This window comes from Pseudophryne corroboree, unplaced genomic scaffold (genome assembly GCF_028390025.1).
Source record: "Pseudophryne corroboree isolate aPseCor3 unplaced genomic scaffold, aPseCor3.hap2 scaffold_1998, whole genome shotgun sequence".
In the NCBI taxonomy this organism is placed as follows: domain Eukaryota; kingdom Metazoa; phylum Chordata; class Amphibia; order Anura; family Myobatrachidae; genus Pseudophryne; species Pseudophryne corroboree.
The window spans coordinates 42,502-62,225 of NW_026968639.1; the positions used below are offsets into that span (position 1 = coordinate 42,502).

A 19,724-nucleotide genomic window follows, 5' to 3' on the forward strand; every position below is an offset into this window, starting at 1 on the left:
GAACACACTAACCGATTGCGCCACAGAGACACTTTGCAAAAAGTACATACTGACAAAGACTAATAAGCATTCATCTAGATCGTTTCCTAGAAAAACTTTAAAAAGTCAATAATCTGGAGAGTTTTTGTAAGATGTTTCTTCCAGCAACCAATGAAGAAACACATTGGTACTTTCGCATGATGAGTGAGTGCTTCAGGATCTCTTGCACTAACATGTGCAGCAGAGTACTGCACTGGAAGCATGCTGGGCCCATAACCCAGAGGTAGGCAGATTGAAACTATCCTTTGCTATATGCATTTTTTTTTGTTCATTAAAGTAATCCAAAACTGGGATTGATATTTTAGCTTTTATTTTTACTTAAAGTACAATAACTTTTACCATTTTAATTTGTTTTAATAGTATATTGACAGTATTGTTTTCTTTCAAAAATCCAATTAATTTTCTTTACCCGATTATTAAAATGGTAATTGACAAAAACAAACTACATTGTCACCAGAAGAGCAATACAAAATGTACAAGTGATATATTAAAATCATCTTTCCAGCTTGAATTTCAATGATGCATTGGGGCAACGATTTTGTGAGAAACATCTTCACCCTTAAATAAAGATTTTCTTAATTCCTTACCTGTGTGCTAATTAGATATCACCTTGTTTTCACATTAAACAGACTTCCACATGAGAAAGCAGCAAGGATGCAGTGGCGTTAATGTTTCCTGGTGTCAACCTGTATTATTTCAGTAGATATTGAAATGAGGATGCATCTTGCTGCCTTTCCAATGAAGCAAGTTTAATTTAGTAATAGGTGAAAAACCATCACTACAAATATGTTAATCAGATACTTGGCTTTGTGGACACTTTTCAGAGAACAAATTAGTTAGCATAAAAATAAAGCCAGAAAATGAAGAGCTGTTTAATCACTCAATTGGATTTTTCTGCCAGCATATTTCTTTTTCTCTGCAACCCACTGCTAAATTGTGCTTCCTAGCTGTTTTTATAAAATCACTGAATCAAATCTAACTCTGATTACATCAGAGAAGGCCAGGTACCCTACACCATAACAGGGGGTTTGAAATTTTGACTTGTCTACTTAAAGATCACCAAAATCTGATAACAAGGTCAATTAAGTCCCTGGGTGGGATTGAACCACCAACCTTTTGGTTAATAGCCTTACACACTAACTGATTGCGCCACAGCGACACTTTGCAAAACTATATACTGACAAAGGCTAATAAGCATTCATCTAGAACGATTCCTAGAAACATTTTAAAAAGTCAATAATGTGGAGAGTTTTTGTAAGATGTTTCTTCCATCAACCAATGAAGAAACACATTGGTACTTTCCCATGATGAGTGAGTGCTTCAGGATCTCTTGCACTTACATGTGCAGCAGAGTACTGTAATGGAAGCATGCTGGGTCCATAACCCAGAGGTAGGCAGATTGAAACTATCCTCTGCTATATGCATTTTTTTTTTGTTAATTAAAGTAATCCAAAACTGGGATTGATATTTTTGCTCTTTTATTTTTACTTAAAGTACAATAACTTTTACCATTTTAATTTGTTTTAATAGTATATTGACAGTATTGTTTTCTTTCAAAAATCCAATTAATTTTCTTTACCCGATTATTAAAATGGTAATTGACAAAAGCAAACTACATTGTCACCAGAAGAGCAATACAAAATGTACAAGTGATATATTAAAATCATCTTTCCAGCTTGAATTTCAATGATGCATTGGGGCAACGATTTTGTGAGAAACATCTTCACCCTTAAATAAAGATTTTCTTAATTCCTTACCTGTGTGCTAATTAGATATCACCTTGTTTTCACATTAAACAGACTTCCACATGAGAAAGCAGCAAGGATGCAGTGGCGTTAATGTTTCCTGGTGTCAACCTGTATTATTTCAGTAGATATTGAAATGAGGATGCATCTTGCTGCCTTTCCAATGAAGCAAGTTTAATTTAGTAATAGGTGAAAAACCATCCCTACAAAGATGTTAATCAGATACTTGGCTTTGTGGACACTTTTCAGAGAACAAATTTGTTAGCATAAAAATAAAGCCAGAAAATGAAGAGCTGTTTAATCAGTCAATTGGATTTTTTTGCCAGCATATTTCTTTTTCTCTGCAACCCACTGCTAAATTGTGCTTCCTAGCTGTTTTTATAAAATCACTGAATCAAATCTAACTCTGATTACATCAGAGAAGGCCAGGTACCCTACACCATAACAGGGGTTTTCGAAATTTTGACTTGTCTACTTAAATATCACCAAAATCTGATCACAAGGTCAATTACGTCCCTGGGTGGGATTGAACCACCAACCTTTTGATTAATAGCTGAACACACTAACCGATTGCGCCACAGAGACACTTTGCAAAAAGTCCATACTGACAAAGACTAATAAGCATTCATCTAGAACGTTTCCTAGAAAAACTTTAAAAAGTCAATAATCTGGAGAGTTTTTGTAAGATGTTTCTTCCAGCAACCAATGAAGAAACACATTGGTACTTTCGCATGATGAGTGAGTGCTTCAGGATCTCTTGCACTTACATGTGCAGCAGAGTACTGCACTGGAAGCATGCTGGGCCCATAACCCAGAGGTAGGCAGATTGAAACTATCCTTTGCTATATGCATTTTTTTTTTTGTTCATTAAAGTAATCCAAAACTGGGATTGATATTTTAGCTTTTATTTTTACTTAAAGTACAATAACTTTTACCATTTTAATTTGTTTTAATAGTATATTGACAGTATTGTTTTCTTTCAAAAATCCAATTAATTTTCTTTACCCGATTATTAAAATGGTAATTGACAAAAACAAACTACATTGTCACCAGAAGAGCAATACAAAATGTACAAGTGATATATTAAAATCATCTTTCCAGCTTGAATTTCAATGATGCATTGGGGCAACGATTTTGTGAGAAACATCTTCACCCTTAAATAAAGATTTTCTTAATTCCTTACCTGTGTGCTAATTAGATATCACCTTGTTTTCACATTAAACAGACTTCCACATGAGAAAGCAGCAAGGATGCAGTGGCGTTAATGTTTCCTGGTGTCAACCTGTATTATTTCAGTAGATATTGAAATGAGGATGCATCTTGCTGCCTTTCCAATGAAGCAAGTTTAATTTAGTAATAGGTGAAAAACCATCACTACAAATATGTTAATCAGATACTTGGCTTTGTGGACACTTTTCAGAGAACAAATTAGTTAGCATAAAAATAAAGCCAGAAAATGAAGAGCTGTTTAATCACTCAATTGGATTTTTCTGCCAGCATATTTCTTTTTCTCTGCAACCCACTGCTAAATTGTGCTTCCTAGCTGTTTTTATAAAATCACTGAATCAAATCTAACTCTGATTACATCAGAGAAGGCCAGGTACCCTACACCATAACAGGGGGTTTGAAATTTTGACTTGTCTACTTAAAGATCACCAAAAACTGATAACAAGGTCAATTAAGTCCCTGGGTGGGATTGAACCACCAACCTTTTGGTTAATAGCCTTACACACTAACTGATTGCGCCACAGCGACACTTTGCAAAACTATATTCTGACAAAGGCTAATAAGCATTCATCTAGAACGATTCCTAGAAACATTTTAAAAAGTCAATAATGTGGAGAGTTTTTGTAAGATGTTTCTTCCATCAACCAATGAAGAAACACATTGGTACTTTCCCATGATGAGTGAGTGCTTCAGGATCTCTTGCACTTACATGTGCAGCAGAGTACTGTAATGGAAGCATGCTGGGTCCATAACCCAGAGGTAGGCAGATTGAAACTATCCTCTGCTATATGCATTTTTTTTTGTTAATTAAAGTAATCCAAAACTGGGATTGATATTTTTGCTCTTTTATTTTTACTTAAAGTACAATAACTTTTACCATTTTAATTTGTTTTAATAGTATATTGACAGTATTGTTTTCTTTCAAAAATCCAATTAATTTTCTTTACCCGATTATTAAAATGGTAATTGACAAAAACAAACTACATTGTCACCAGAAGAGCAATACAAAATGTACAAGTGATATATTAAAATCATCTTTCCAGCTTGAATTTCAATGATGCATTGGGGCAACGATTTTGTGAGAAACATCTTCACCCTTAAATAAAGATTTTCTTAATTCCTTACCTGTGTGCTAATTAGATATCACCTTGTTTTCACATTAAACAGACTTCCACATGAGAAAACAGCAAAGATGCAGTGGCGTTAATGTTTCCTGGTGTCAACCTGTATTATTTCAGTAGATATTGAAATGAGGATGCATCTTGCTGCCTTTCCAATGAAGCAAGTTTAATTTAGTAATAGGTGAAAAACCATCCCTACAAAGATGTTAATCAGATACTTGGCTTTGTGGACACTTTTCAGAGAACAAATTTGTTATCATAAAAATAAAGCCAGAAAATGAAGAGCTGTTTAATCACTCAATTGGATTTTTCTGCCAGCATATTTCTTTTTCTCTGCAACCCACTGCTAAATTGTGCTTCCTAGCTGTTTTTATAAAATCACTGAATCAAATATAACTCTGATTACATCAGAGAAGGCCAGGTACCCTACACCATAAGAGGGGGTTTGCAATTTTGACTTGTCTACTTAAATATCACCAAAATCTGATCACAAGGTCAATTACGTCCCTGGGTGGGATTGAACCACCAACCTTTTGATTAATAGCTGAACACACTAACCGATTGCGCCACAGAGACACTTTGCAAAAAGTACTTACTGACAAAGACTAATAAGCATTCATCTAGAACGTTTCCTAGAAAAACTTTAAAAAGTCAATAATCTGGAGAGTTTTTGTAAGATGTTTCTTCCAGCAACCAATGAAGAAACACATTGGTACTTTCGCATGATGAGTGAGTGCTTCAGGATCTCTTGCACTTACATGTGCAGCAGAGTACTGCACTGGAAGCATGCTGGGCCCATAACCCAGAGGTAGGCAGATTGAAACTATCCTTTGCTATATGCATTTTTTTTTGTTCATTAAAGTAATCCAAAACTGGGATTGATATTTTAGCTTTTATTTTTACTTAAAGTACAATAACTTTTACCATTTTAATTTGTTTTAATAGTATATTGACAGTATTGTTTTCTTTCAAAAATCCACTTAATTTTCTTTACCCTATTATTAAAATGGTAATTGACAAAAACAAACTACATTGTCACCAGAAGAGCAATACAAAATGTACAAGTGATATATTAAAATCATCTTTCCAGCTTGAATTTCAATGATGCATTGGGGCAACGATTTTGTGAGAAACATCTTCACCCTTAAATAAAGATTTTCTTAATTCCTTACCTGTGTGCTAATTAGATATCACCTTGTTTTCACATTAAACAGACTTCCACATGAGAAAGCAGCAAGGATGCAGTGGCGTTAATGTTTCCTGGTGTCAACCTGTATTATTTCAGTAGATATTGAAATGAGGATGCATCTTGCTGCCTTTCCAATGAAGCAAGTTTAATTTAGTAATAGGTGAAAAACCATCCCTACAAATATGTTAATCAGATACTTGGCTTTGTGGACACTTTTCAGAGAACAAATTAGTTAGCATAAAAATAAAGCCAGAAAATGAAGAGCTGTTTAATCACTCAATTGGATTTTTCTGCCAGCATTTTTCTTTTTCTCTGCAACCCACTGCTAAATTGTGCTTCCTAGCTGTTTTTATAAAATCACTGAATCAAATCTAACTCTGATTACATCAGAGAAGGCCAGGTATCCTACACCATAACAGGGGGTTTGAAATTTTGACTTGTCTACTTAAAGATCACCAAAATCTGATAACAAGGTCAATTAAGTCCCTGGGTGGGATTGAACCACCAACCTTTTGGTTAATAGCCTTACACACTAACTGATTGCGCCACCGCAACACTTTGCAAAAGTACATACTGACAAAGGCTAATAAGCATTCATCTAGAACGATTCCTAGAAACATTTTAAAAAGTCAATAATGTGGAGAGTTTTTGTATGATGTTTCTTCCATCAACCAATGAAGAAACACATTGGTACTTTCCCATGATGAGTGAGTGCTTCAGGATCTCTTGCACTTACATGTGCAGCAGAGTACTGTAATGGAAGCATGCTGGGTCCATAACCCAGAGGTAGGCAGATTGAAACTATCCTCTGCTATATGCATTTTTTTTTTTGTTAATTAAAGTAATCCAAAACTGGGATTGATATTTTTGCTCTTTTATTTTTACTTAAAGTACAATAACTTTTACCATTTTAATTTGTTTTAATAGTATATTGACAGTATTGTTTTCTTTCAAAAATCCAATTAATTTTCTTTACCCGATTATTAAAATGGTAATTGACAAAAGCAAACTACATTGTCACCAGAAGAGCAATACAAAATGTACAAGTGATATATTAAAATCATCTTTCCAGCTTGAATTTCAATGATGCATTGGGGCAACGATTTTGTGAGAAACATCTTCACCCTTAAATAAAGATTTTCTTAATTCCTTACCTGTGTGCTAATTAGATATCACCTTGTTTTCACATTAAACAGACTTCCACATGAGAAAACAGCAAAGATGCAGTGGCGTTAATGTTTCCTGGTGTCAACCTGTATTATTTCCGTAGATATTGAAATGAGGATGCATCTTGCTGCCTTTCCAATGAAGCAAGTTTAATTTAGTAATAGGTGAAAAAACATCCCTACAAAGATGTTAATCAGATACTTGGCTTTGTGGACACTTTTCAGAGAACAAATTTGTTATCATAAAAATAAACCCAGAAAATGAAGAGCTGTTTAATCACTCAATTGGATTTTTCTGCCAGCATTTTTCTTTTTCTCTGCAACCCACTGCTAAATTGTGCTTCCTAGCTGTTTTTTTTATAAAATCACTTAATCAAATCTAACTCTGATTACATCAGAGAAGGCCAGGTACCCTACACCATAAGAGGGGGTTTGCAATTTTGACTTGTCTACTTAAATATCACCAAAATCTGATTACAAGGTCAATTACGTCCCTGGGTGGGATTGAACCACCAACCTTTTGATTAATAGCTGAACACACTAACCGATTGCGCCACAGAGACACTTTGCAAAAAGTACATACTGACAAAGATTAATAAGCATTCATCTAGAACGTTTCCTAGAAAAACTTTAAAAAGTCAATAATCTGGAGAGTTTTTGTAAGATGTTTCTTCCAGCAACCAATGAAGAAACACATTGGTACTTTCGCATGATGAGTGAGTGCTTCAGGATCTCTTGCACTTACATGTGCAGCAGAGTACTGCAATGGAAGCATGCTGGGCCCATAACCCAGAGGTAGGCAGATTGAAACTATCCTTTGCTATATGCATTTTTTTTTGTTCATTAAAGTAATCCAAAACTGGGATTGATATTTTAGCTTTTATTTTTACTTAAAGTACAATAACTTTTACCATTTTAATTTGTTTTAGTGCAAAAGGCATATCAGCAGTCAGCACTAACTGGTGACATGCCATTTGTACAAGTAAGCCATGTGTGACTAATATATAAACATACTTTATTAAATAACACCTCAAACTATCATACCCTGGATTCAAACCTATAACCTGTTGAATTCTAATCAAACACCCTACCCATGGAGCTACTTGATCCTGCATCTTTTCTAACCTCCAAAAACAGATTCAGTTGCATTTTCCAGCGTGTTTTGTTTGCGCCTTTGCAAATGTCTTACATCGACAAACTTATTTAGTACTATTTTGCAAATAGGGTTACATTGTCGCAACATTGTGTTCCCTAATTGCTTGATTTTTTAAATGCAACAATTGATAAAGACACCTGATAATTGCTCTGTGGAGTCTTATTTTGTGTTTTGTGTTTAGTCTTTAGATCTGAATTTGAATGTACTTGTGAACTAACTTAATTTCCTACTTCTAAATTCATTCCTAAATTCACTACTTACATGAATCCTGTAGTTGGGCATTTTGGGACTTCGATTGTGGGCATTGTTTTGTGTCCAGACCAGCAGCAGGTGGTGTGCATTTGCTGGAAAGGCATCGAAGACCTCCGATATGCTGCATCTCCTGATGTGTGTCTCCCTCAAGTGGCTGTCAGCAAATGCCTGCTAGACACCCCATTCCAAGCTGATTGTGACATCATGGAACATGCATCATAGAACAGGCATGCTAAAACATGGGTCTTCAACCTGCGACCCTCCAGCTGCTGTGGAACTACACATCCCAGCATGCCCTGCCTCAGTTTTAGCATACCTTAATAGCAAAACTGTGGCAGGGCATGCTGGGATGTGTAGTTTCACAGCAGCTGGAGGGCCACAGGATGAAGACCCATGTGCTAGAGCCAAGCCGCAGGTACATTGAATGCTAGCAAGCTGAATATTTAAATCCTTTTTGTTCCGCAGCATTCCAATGCGGAAGATTCCATGGAACCAGAGATCCTTCCATTGAGAAGGACATGCTGCCTGGATGACTACACTGTGCAAATTAAATCACGGAGCCAGTTGGCTTGTGGGTGGCTCTGGTGACTGGGTGGTTGGGTGGGTGGTGTGTCGGAAGTGGAGCGCATGCAAATGATTGTGTATCATCCAGCTAGTGAGAGAGAAAACTCATGCAGGAGTGTTCCTGCTTGTCAGTGGGTTATGCACCTTGCCAGACGTTAAATCTACATAGAGCAGCTGGAGGGGACAAGAGCAGGTTTGCAAAATATAGATAGAAGAGCATATATGCTGGCGCATTCTCCATGATTGTGTCAGCTTATGTTTTGGTGCACTGCACTTTCCTCCACTAAGTTTTAGCCATTTTTGTTAAGCTCAAGTGTAGTTGCTTCTCGGCCTTTTGGCTGTGATCTTGTATCGTGGTTGAAGGGTCTGCTGGAGGGAGGGATTGTTTTCTTCATTGGCGAAAGACCAAAGATATTCCAGGATGGAAGGCTTGGGAACACTATCTGTTTTTCAGTTGTGGAAGAGCACAGAGGTCGGATTGGACTACATTCTATAGTAAAGGATATCTTTCTATTTATTGACCCTCCCCTTATATGTGTCTGTGTTACAATAAAGCTTCGGTTTTGTGAATCCCTCACCCTCTTACACTCCACACCCATAGCCTTATTAACTGTTGTATTATTGTATACTTTAAATGTATAGTGCAGTTCATGATTTATAGTGTAGACTGGCCTGTGCTGTAGTTCTTGAACTGTACTATACCGTCAGCATTTGTATTGTGTTTTGGCTGTGCTGCAACACTGTATTTATGTGTGCAATGTTTATGTATGTTTTTTTTTAATGTCAATAAAGACTGCTTTTTCAAGCCAATATCTGAAAACAATCAATGTTTATCTTTGATGGCAATAAAAGTGGTATGATATTTGATGCTTTTGAAATCCAATATCTGATATGTCCCCTATCTGGGAACCATATATTAAATGGCTTTTCAGAAAAGGGAGATGGGAGAAGAGCTTTCATTACTTGTAGGACCGATGCACATAAAGAAGCAAAAAAACATACATAAACATTACACACATAAGTACCGCGTTGCGGCACAGCCAAAACACAATAGAAATGCTGATGGTATAGTACAGTTCAAGAACTACAGCACAGGCCAGCCTACACTATAAATCATGAACTGCACTATACATTTAAACTGTACAATAATACAACAGTTAATAAGGCTATGGGTGTGGAGTGTAAGAGGGTGAGGGAATCACAAGCCCGAAGCTTTATTGAAAGACTGACACATATAAGGGGAGGTTTAATAAATAGAAAGACATCCTTTACTATAGAATGTAGTCCAATCCGACCTCTGTGCTCTTCCACAACTGAAAAACAGATAGTGTTCCCAAGCCTTCCATCCTGGAATATCTTTGGTCTTTCGCCAATGAAGAAAGCAATCCCTCCCTCCAGCAGACCCTTCAACCACAATACAAGATCACAGCCAAAAGGCCGAGAAGCAACTACACTTGAGCTTAACAAAAATGGCTAAAACTTAGTGGAGGAAAGTGCAGTGCACCAAAACATAAGCTGACACAATCATGGAGAATGCGCCAGCATATATGCTCTTCTATCTATATTTTGCAAACATGCTCTTGTCCCCTCCAGCTGCTCTATGTAGATTTAACGTCTGGCAAGGTGCATAACCCACTGACAAGCAGGCACACTCCTGCATGAGTTTTCACTCTCACTAGCTGGATGATACACAATCATTTGCATGTGCTCCACCTCCGACACACCACCCACCCAACCACCCAGTCACCAGAGCCACCCACAAACCAACTGGCTCCGTGATTTAATTTGCACAGTGTAGTCATCCAGGCAGCATGTCCTTCTCAATGGAAGGATCTCTGGTTCCATGGAATCTTCCGCATTGGAATGCTGCGGAACAAAAAGGATTTAAATATTCAGCTTGCTAGCATTCAATGTACCTGCGGCTTGGCTCTAGCACATGGGTCTTCATCCTGTGGCCCTCCAGCTGCTGTGAAACTACACATCCCAGCACGCCCTGCCACAGTTTTGCTATAAGGTATGCTAAAACTGAGGCAGGGCATGCTGGGATGTGTAGTTCCACAGCAGCTGGAGGGTCGCAGGTTGAAGACCCATGTTTTAGCATGCCTGTTCTATGATGCATGTTCCGTGATGTCACAATCAGCTTGGAATGGGGTGTCTAGCAGGCATTTGCTGACAGCCACTTGAGGGAGACACACATCAGGAGATGCAGCATATCGGAGGTCTTCGATGCCTTTCCAGCAAATGCACACCACCTGCTGCTGGTCTGGACACAAAACAATGCCCACAATCGAAGTCCCAAAATGCCCAACTACAGGATTCATGTAAGTAGTGAATTTAGGAATGAATTTAGAAGTAGGAAATTAAGTTAGTTCACAAGTACATTCAAATTCAGATCTAAAGTCTAGGTAGGCCTCACGTCCTGGCAGCCGCCAGCATTTAAAAATGCCTTGATTAGAGGTACGGAATTAAATGTAGATAAGAAGTAGACACAAAATAAGACTCCGCAGAGCAGTTATCAGGTGTTTTTATCAATTGTTGCATTTAAAAAATCAAGCAATTAGGGAACACAATGTTGCAACAATGTAACCCTATTTGCAAAATAGTACTAAATAAGTTTGTCGATGTAAGACATTTGCAAAGGCGCATCCAAAACACGCTGGAAAATGCAACTGAATCTGTTTTTGGAGGCTAGAATAGGAAATGTGCATCGGTCCTACAAGTACTGAAAGCTCTTCTCCCATCTCCCTTTTCTGAAAAGCCATTTAATATATGGTTCCCAGATAGGGGACATATCAGATATTGCCTTTCAAAAGCAGCAAATATCATACCACTTCTATTGCCATCAAAGATAAACATTGATTGTTTTCAGATATTGGATTGAAAAAGCAGTCTTTATTGACATAAAGAAGCAAAAAAACATACATAAACATTACACACATAAGTACTGTGTTGCAGCACAGCCAAAACACAATACAAATGCTGTCGGTATAGTACAGTTCAAGAACTACAGTACAGGTCAGCCTACACTATAAATCATGAACTGCACTATACATTTAAACAATACAATAGTTAATAAGGCTATGGGTGTGGAGTGTAAGAGGGTGACGGAATCACAAGCCCAAAGCTTTATTGAAAGACAGACACATATAAAGGGAGGATTAATAAATACAAAGATACCCTTTACTATAGAATGTAGTCCAATCCGGTCTTTCAACTCTTCCACAACTGAAAAACGGATAGTGTTCCCAAGCCTTCCATCCTGGAATATCTTCAGTCTCTCGCCAATGAAGAAAACAATCCCTCCAGCAGACTCTTCAACCACAATACAATATCACAGCCAAAAGAGCGAGAAGCAACTACACTTGCGTTTAAACAAAATGGCTAAAACTTAGTGGAGGAAAGTGCAGTGCACCAAAACATAAGCTGACACAATCATGGAGAATGCGCCAGCATATATGCTCTTCTGTGTATATTTTCCAAACCTGCTCTTGTCCCCTCCAGTTGCTCCATGTAGATTTGACGTCTGGCAAGGTGCATAACTCACTGACAAGCAGGCACACTCCTGCATGAGTTTTCTCTCTCACTAGCTGGATGATACACATTCATTTGCATGTGCTCCACCTCCGACACACCGCCCACCCAACCACCCAGTCACCAGAGCCACCCACAAGCCAACTGGCTCCGTGATTTAATTTGCACAGTGCAGTCATCCAGGCAGCATGTCCTTCTCAATGGAATAATCTCTGGTTCCATGGAATCTTCCGCATTGGAATGCTGCGGAACAAAAAGGATTTAAACATTCAGCTTGCTAGCATTCAATGTACCTGCGGTTTGGTTCTAGCACATGGGTCTTCATCCTGTGGCCCTCCAGCTGCTGTGAAACTACACATCCCAGCATGCCCTGCCACAGTTTTGCTATTAAGGTATGCTAAAACTGAGGCAGGGCATGCTGGGATATGTAGTTCCACAGCAGCTGGAGGGTCGCAGGTTGAAGACCCATGTTCTAGCATGCCTGTTCTATGATGCATGTTCCGTGATGTCACAATCAGCTTGGAATGGGGTGTCTAGCATGCATTTGCTGACAGCCACTTGAGGCAGACACACATCAGGAGATGCAGCATATCGGAGGTCTTCGATGCCTTTCCAGCAAATGCACACCACCAGCTGCTGGTCTGGACACAAAACAATGCCCACAATTGAAGGCTCAAAATGCCCAACTACAGGATTAATGTAAGTAGTGAATTTAGGAATGAGTTTAGAAGTAGGAAATTAAGTTAGTTCACAAGTACATTCAAATTCAGATCTAAAGACTAGGTAGGCCTCACGTCCTGGCAGCACCCAGCATTTAAAAATGCCTTGATTATAGGTAGGGAATTAAATGTAGATAAGAAGTAGACACAAAAGAAGACTCCACAGAGCAATTATCAGGTGTCTTTATCAATTTTTGCATTTAAAAAATCAAGCAATTAGGGAACACAATGTTGCGACAATGTAACCCTATTTGCAAAATAGTACTAAATAAGTTTGTCGATGTAAGACATTTGCAAAGGCGCAAACAAAACACGCTGGAAAATGCAACTGAATCTGTTTTTGGAGGTTAGAATAGATGCAGGATCAAGTAGCTCAATGGGTAGGGTGTTTGATTAGAATTTAACAGGTTATAGGTTTGAATCCTGGGTATGATAGTTTGAGGTGTTATTTAATAAAGTATGTTTATATATTAGTCACACATGGCTTACTTGTACAAATGGCATGTCACCAGTTAGTGCTGACTGCTGATATGCCATTTACACAAACATGCCATGTGTGACTGTATATGCATTTAAGGAGGGCACCCCTGCAATACCACAAACCATTGAGTGTCAAGTATACTAGATATATCTTCATATCTCATGTGCTTTCTCTGAGACCAATCTTGTTATGCCCCTTCCCCACAAGGCATGCGCCTTTTGTCCATATTGCAAAAATGGGGGGAGGGCATATAATTCTCTGTCACAGGGCACCAAAAAGTCTAGTTATGGCTCTGGTATGCATTATGTAATCTGGCAGACCATCTCTCCAACACTGGCTGGTTGGAATAGAAATCCGGTTATCTATGTGAGCAAATGACCATCAACGATTTACTCTCAAACACTAAAAAATTGACAAAAATGGTCCCCTAAACAAATTGGTTAAATTTTGGGTTTAACCAATTTGTGTAATGACCATTTTTGACCACTTTTCTAGTGTTTGGGAGCAAATGGTTAATTGACATTTGCTCCTATACATTACCAGATTTTCATTCCATCCATCCAGACTGGATAGATAGCCTGACAGATAATTGTGTAGTGTACGCCCAGGATAACTGTTAGTCATGCTTTATTTTATGGCGGCACATAAATGGGTGGACAGATCCAGGGCAAGCACTGCCCACTCATGCATAGTTGTCAACTGATGTGAAGTTCCAGGGGGCAATCTCAGTTATAAAGAGAAGTATCTGGAAATTGTCCCTAGTTAAAAAAAAAAAAAATTTTTTATCAACTCCATTTATTTAGTATGATATCCCAGGTGATAGGATGCCGGCAGTCAGAACAACATACTTTATTAAATAACACATCTCAAACTACCATACCCAGGATTCAAACCTATAACCTGTTGAATTCTAATCAAACACCCTACCTATTGAGCTATTTGATCCTGCATAAAAATTGTGAACATTATATGAAGCTATTGGTACTTTGCAAAAAAAAAGAATCAGCATTACAACGCAGCAGATCCATGCAGTTTGCAGCCACACACTACATGTATCTGCTCAGCCACAATGCTGATTATTTCTTCACAAAGTACAAGGTGAGCTCCAAACAGAATTCTCTAGCTTAGAATTATACCTTTCTTTGCCAAACCTAGAAGTCGGGCCCCCCACCCTGGGATCCCCCAGAGGGAGGCCTGCACCGTCATGCGGCAGGCTTGTCCGTTTTGGAAGCAGGCTGATGGGCAGCCCAGGATTGCTTCAGTCTGGGCTTGGCAGGTCTGGAAACATGAGCTTGCTTTGGGTATGCCTGACCTTGGGTACGCTTTACCTGGAGGATGAAAGGGCCAAGAAAAGTACTTTTAGCCTTCTGCGTGGTAGGAGTCATACTAGGTAGGCAAGCTGTTTTAGCAGTAGCCAGATCAGCTACAATCTTATTGAGGTCTTCTCCAAAAGGAGATTCAACTGAGGCAGCACAAGGGAACTCTCATCTGGGGACAACAACTGCAGGGAGAACACATATTTTCAGATGAACATGGTAGGGCAGAAGGCTGCCTAATACTGAAGCACCCCCAAACAACAAATCAAATGCAACTTACTTGACAGAGATGTGCCTGAGCAACGGCCCTCCCCAGCCCTATCCCAAATCATACTTATTTTGCATAGGAGATACCATGGTCATGAAGATTGTTCTCCCAGGGTTAGGTTCATTCATTGCATTCTGGGTATGCTGACCCCTGTGATTTCCCCAAATGTGGGAAACTCGACTGCATTATTTGTGGTAGTGGGGGACTGTGTTTGTGCTTTCCTCTGGTCAGCTCTGGTAAAAGTCAGATTTCTTTGTCTCAGATCTTCCTCTAGCCTTGTTCTTCTTTCGAGAGTTCCCTTGTGCTGCCTCAGTTGGATCTCCTTCACTTGACAGGGGGGTGCCCGAGCAGCGACCCTCCCCAGCTCTAGCCCAACTCCTACTTACCTGCCAGGTGAGATACTATGATCATGAAGTTGCTTCTCCCAGGGCAAGGCTCACCCATTGCACTCTGGGTGTGCTGCCCCTGCGATTTCCCCAAATGTGGGAAACTTGACTGCATAATTTGAGTTTTCCCTGGTCGGCTCTCATGTAATTCAGATCTCTTTGTCTCAGGTCTCTCTCCAGCCTAGTTTGCTGTCTGGTTCCACTTCTTTTTTCTTGAGCCCCTCCCTTCTATACCCTTGTGCACTATCCTGACTTCTCCTCCCGTCTGCTTACTTTGTGCCTCCCAATGCACAATGCAAACTACGGGTAGTGCTGCAGGGCCCACACCCTTTTACTTGCTTTACAGAGCAGCTCTGGAGCTGTTACAGTGCCCAGCTGCTGCAAGAAATCAGCTTGAATGCTTCAGGGGCTGGGGAATGGCCAACATGAGCCCCACACCGAAGGAGGGTGGGGGTGCTTAATGCGAACTAGGGGTCATCCAAGCACCACAAAAGGCCTCCATGCCCTGCACGCTCCTTTTCTCTTTTCATATGCAGACGAGGGTTGAAGCCAACTTTGACCCACTGCTTGGATGACATCACCATATTCAAATCCATCTGCTGCAGGCCATCCCCCAGGAATGCTTGCACTAGTTGTTGCATTTGGTTTGTTGTTTGGGGGTGCTTCAGTATTAGGCAGCCTTCTGCCACCCCATGTTCATCTGAAAATATGTGTTCTCCCTGCAGTTGTTGTCCCCAGATGAGAGTTCCCTTGTGCTGCCTCAGTTGAATCTCCTTTACTTGACAGAGATGTGCCTGAGCAACGGCCCTCCCCAGCCCTATCCCAAATCATACTTATTTTGCATAGGAGATACTATTGTCATGAAGATTGTTCTCCCAGATTTAATTAAGTGATTTTATAAAAAACAGCTAGGAAGCACAATTTAGCAGTGGGTTGCAGAGAAAAAAATAACATTTTAAACCTACCGGTAAATTTTTTTTCTCGTAGTCCGTAGAGGATGATGGGGACTCCGTAAGGACCATGGGGGATAGACGGGCTCCGCAGCAGACATGGGCACTTTAAGAAAGACTTTAGATCTGGGTGTGCACTGGCTCCTCCCTCTATGCCCCTCCTCCATACCTCAGTTAGAGAAACTGTGCCCAGAGGAGACGGACAGTACGAGGAAAGGATTTTTGTTAATCCAAGGTCAAGATTCATACCAGCCACACCAATCACACCGTATAACTTGTGATATACTACCCAGTTAACAGTATGAAAACAACATAGCATCAGTCCAAGACCGATGAAAACTAACATATAACCCTTATGTAAGCAATAACTATATACAAGTCTTGCAGAAGTAGTCCGCACTTGGGACGGGCACCCAGCATCCTCTACGGACTACGAGAAAAAGATTTACCGGTAGGTTTAAAATCTTATTTTCTCTTACGTCCTAAAAGATGCTGGGGACTCCGTAAGGACCATGGGGATTATACCAAAGCTCCCAAACGGGCTCCTGCGGATGACTCTGCAGCACCGATTGAGCAAACAGGAGGTCCTCCTCAGCCAGGGTATCAAACTTATAGAACTTTGCAAAGGTGTTTGAACCCGACCAAGTAGCAGCTCGGCACAGCTGTAGTGCCGAGACCCCCGGGCAGCTGCCCAAGAAGAGCCCACCTTCCTAGTGGAATGGGCCTTGACTGAATTAGGCAACGGCAATCCCGCCATAGAATGCGCCTGCTGAATCGTGTTACAGATCCAGAGAGCAATAGTCTGATTTGAAGCAGGGGTGCCAATCTTGTTGGCTGCATACAGGACAAACAGTGCTTCTGTTTTTCTGACTCTAGCCGTTCTGGCCACGTAAATTTTCAAAGCCCTGACCACATCAAGGGACTCGGAATCCTCCAAGTCACGCGTAGCCACAGGCACCACAATAGGTTGGTTCATATGAAAGGATGAGTCCACTTTTAGCAGGAATTGAGGACGGGTCTGCAATTCCGCTCTATCCATATGGAAAACCAGATAGGGGATTTTATGTGATAAAGCTGCTAATTCCGACACTCGCCTAGCGGAAGCCAAGGCTAATAACATGACCACCTTCCAAGTGAGATATTTAAACTCCACCATTTTAAGTGGTTCAAACCATAACCTTAACACCACGTTAAGGTCCCAAGGGACCACCAGAGGTACAAAAGGAGGCTGAATATGCAGTACTCCCTTCACAAAAGTTTGTACTTACTTCAGGAAGAGAGGCCAATTCCTTTTGAAAGAAAATGGATAAGGCCAAAATCTGAACCTTAATAGAGCCTAATTTTAGGCCCAAATTCACTCCAGTTTGTAGGAAGTGAAGGAAGTGGCCCAGGTGGAATTCTTACGTATGAGCATTCCTGGCCTCACACAAAGAAACATATTTTCGCCATATACAGTGATAATGTTTAGATGTCACGTCCTTCCTAGCCTTTATTAGCGTAGGAATGACCTCATCTGGAATACCCTTTTCCGCTAGGATCCGGCGTTCAACCGCCATGCCGTCAAACGCAGCCGCGGTAAGTCTTGGAACAGACAGGGCCCCTGTTGCAACAGGTCCTGTCTTAGAGGAAGTGGCCACGGATCTTCTGTGAGCATTTCCTGCAGATCTGGATACCAGGTCCTTCGCGGCCAATCTGGAACAATGAGAATTGTTCTTACTCCTCTTTTTCTTACTATTATCAACACCTTGGGTATGAGAGGTAAAGGAGGAAATACATAGACCGACCGGAACACCCACGGTGTCACTAGGGCGTCTACAGCTACTGCCCGAGGGTCTCTTGACCTGTTGCAATACCTCTGTAGCTTTTTGTTGAGGCGGGACGCCATCATGTCTATCTGGAACAGTCCCCACCGACTTGCAATCTGTGCGAAGACTTCCTGATGGAGTCCCCACTCTCCTGGATGTAGGTCGTGTCTGCTGAGGAAGTCTGCATCCCAGTTGTCCACTCCCGGAATGAACACTGCTGACAGTGCGCTTTGATAAAGCTAAATATTTATCTTAGTTAAAACCCTTTGTGAGGTCTAAGAACACTGTACGCTATTTGCGTATGGAGTACCGTAAGGGTACGCTCGTTGCGTAACAATCGCTTAGCCGTGGTCGAGACGCTCAAGCGTCACGTTCGCTCACGGCCAAGAGATCACAGGCAGGCACGCTATTGGCTGCTGACTAACGTAATGGTTCGCTATAGCGTAACGGACGCTGTATCGGGAGCGGGCTGCTCGAGCGATACAGACGCTCACGAGAATACGCTGTTGGTATCGGGCACACTTATAGGTGAGCGACTACCGTAATGCTACGCTATCAGCGTAGCGGACGCTCGAGACCACGAGGAGATCACGAGCGGCGCCGACGCTCACAATGTTAAACCTTTATGTCTAAACCACAAACAATGTAATTTGCTGTAAAACCTTAGTGTAGAGATAGGGTGTAAATGCAACACTGTATAACCTTATTAACTCAAAAGCTGTTCGAGCGTCACCGACGCTCTGAGAATACTTAACACTATAAGAAATACACAAATACCGTGCTTAGGGTCCAACGCCTAATATATATATTATGAATGTTATACTTGCAAAAGAATTAATACAATACAAGTCATACACTACAATATAACATAGACTAACTAACCAGGTAACTACACAGTAAATACAATACAAGTACGTTTAAGAGAAAATGAGAGAAAGAGAAGAGAGAGAGAGAAAGATATGGCCCATAATAACAAGAAAAGACAATATGATTACGGAGAAAACTTACGCACAAAGGAAACGATCGCATGCGCCTCTGGACATCCAGCTCCCGATTTTCAGCAATGATAACCGATGAAGAGTGAGTGCTGGATGTGATCGGCCTGTCTATTTATGCCCCACACACAATACAATTCAATGGTCCCTACAATCTCATTGTTCATTGGACACAGGAATTCGTCTTCGCATTATAACAAAAGGTCATAGGTTGATTCATACAGGTGGGCTGTGACTATTTCCAACAGCTCAGGTGGGAGGGAAACTGGGTTTCCCGCCGCATGGATAAGTAAGTGCAAATACAGTAAATGTTCATAAACTTCTTATGTCCATAACTATTCGCACGAGCGATTGATCCGCTTCAAACCAACACCGGAATATTGCTAATTAAATACTCTTCCGATGGATACTAAACACCACTGTATTACTCCTGTCTGACCCTTCGTATCAAACAATGAGGGATCTCTCTGTCCAGGAACATACTACATTAACTAAACTTTCAGAATCTATCAAAGGGACCATAATCTACAAAATGCATTATATGGTGAAAATATGTAACGAAAGAGTCGCCCGCTAGACGCACACAATCTCTACCGTAAATGTGCATACCGTGCGCCTGCGGGTGCCCGCAACAGCGAGTATGCGCACGCACGGTAGAGCGCACGCATGCGCAGCAGGGACACATATGAGGTGCAAATATGGCAGTGTGCATCGTGATATTTTTCTGACTTTGACAGTCCACCCTTTGGCAGTCAACAATAACTGCCACTTCCTAAAACATTTCAAAAAGAGAAAAATATATGTCAGGGGTTAA

At 40.5% G+C, this 19,724-nt stretch overlaps 2 non-coding genes across 2 annotated transcripts; both read left to right on the top strand.

The window, feature by feature from the left end:
- Positions 1 to 14,836: 14,836 nt before the first annotated feature.
- On the top strand, positions 14,837 to 15,000 carry LOC135005271 (U1 spliceosomal RNA). Its single transcript, XR_010205896.1, has one exon. It is a non-coding gene; the product is annotated as a U1 spliceosomal RNA (small nuclear RNA).
- A 152-nt stretch (positions 15,001 to 15,152) lies between these two features.
- Positions 15,153 to 15,315, top strand: LOC135005290 (U1 spliceosomal RNA). Its single transcript, XR_010205913.1, has one exon. It is a non-coding gene; the product is annotated as a U1 spliceosomal RNA (small nuclear RNA).
- The last annotated feature ends 4,409 nt before the right edge of the window (positions 15,316 to 19,724 follow it).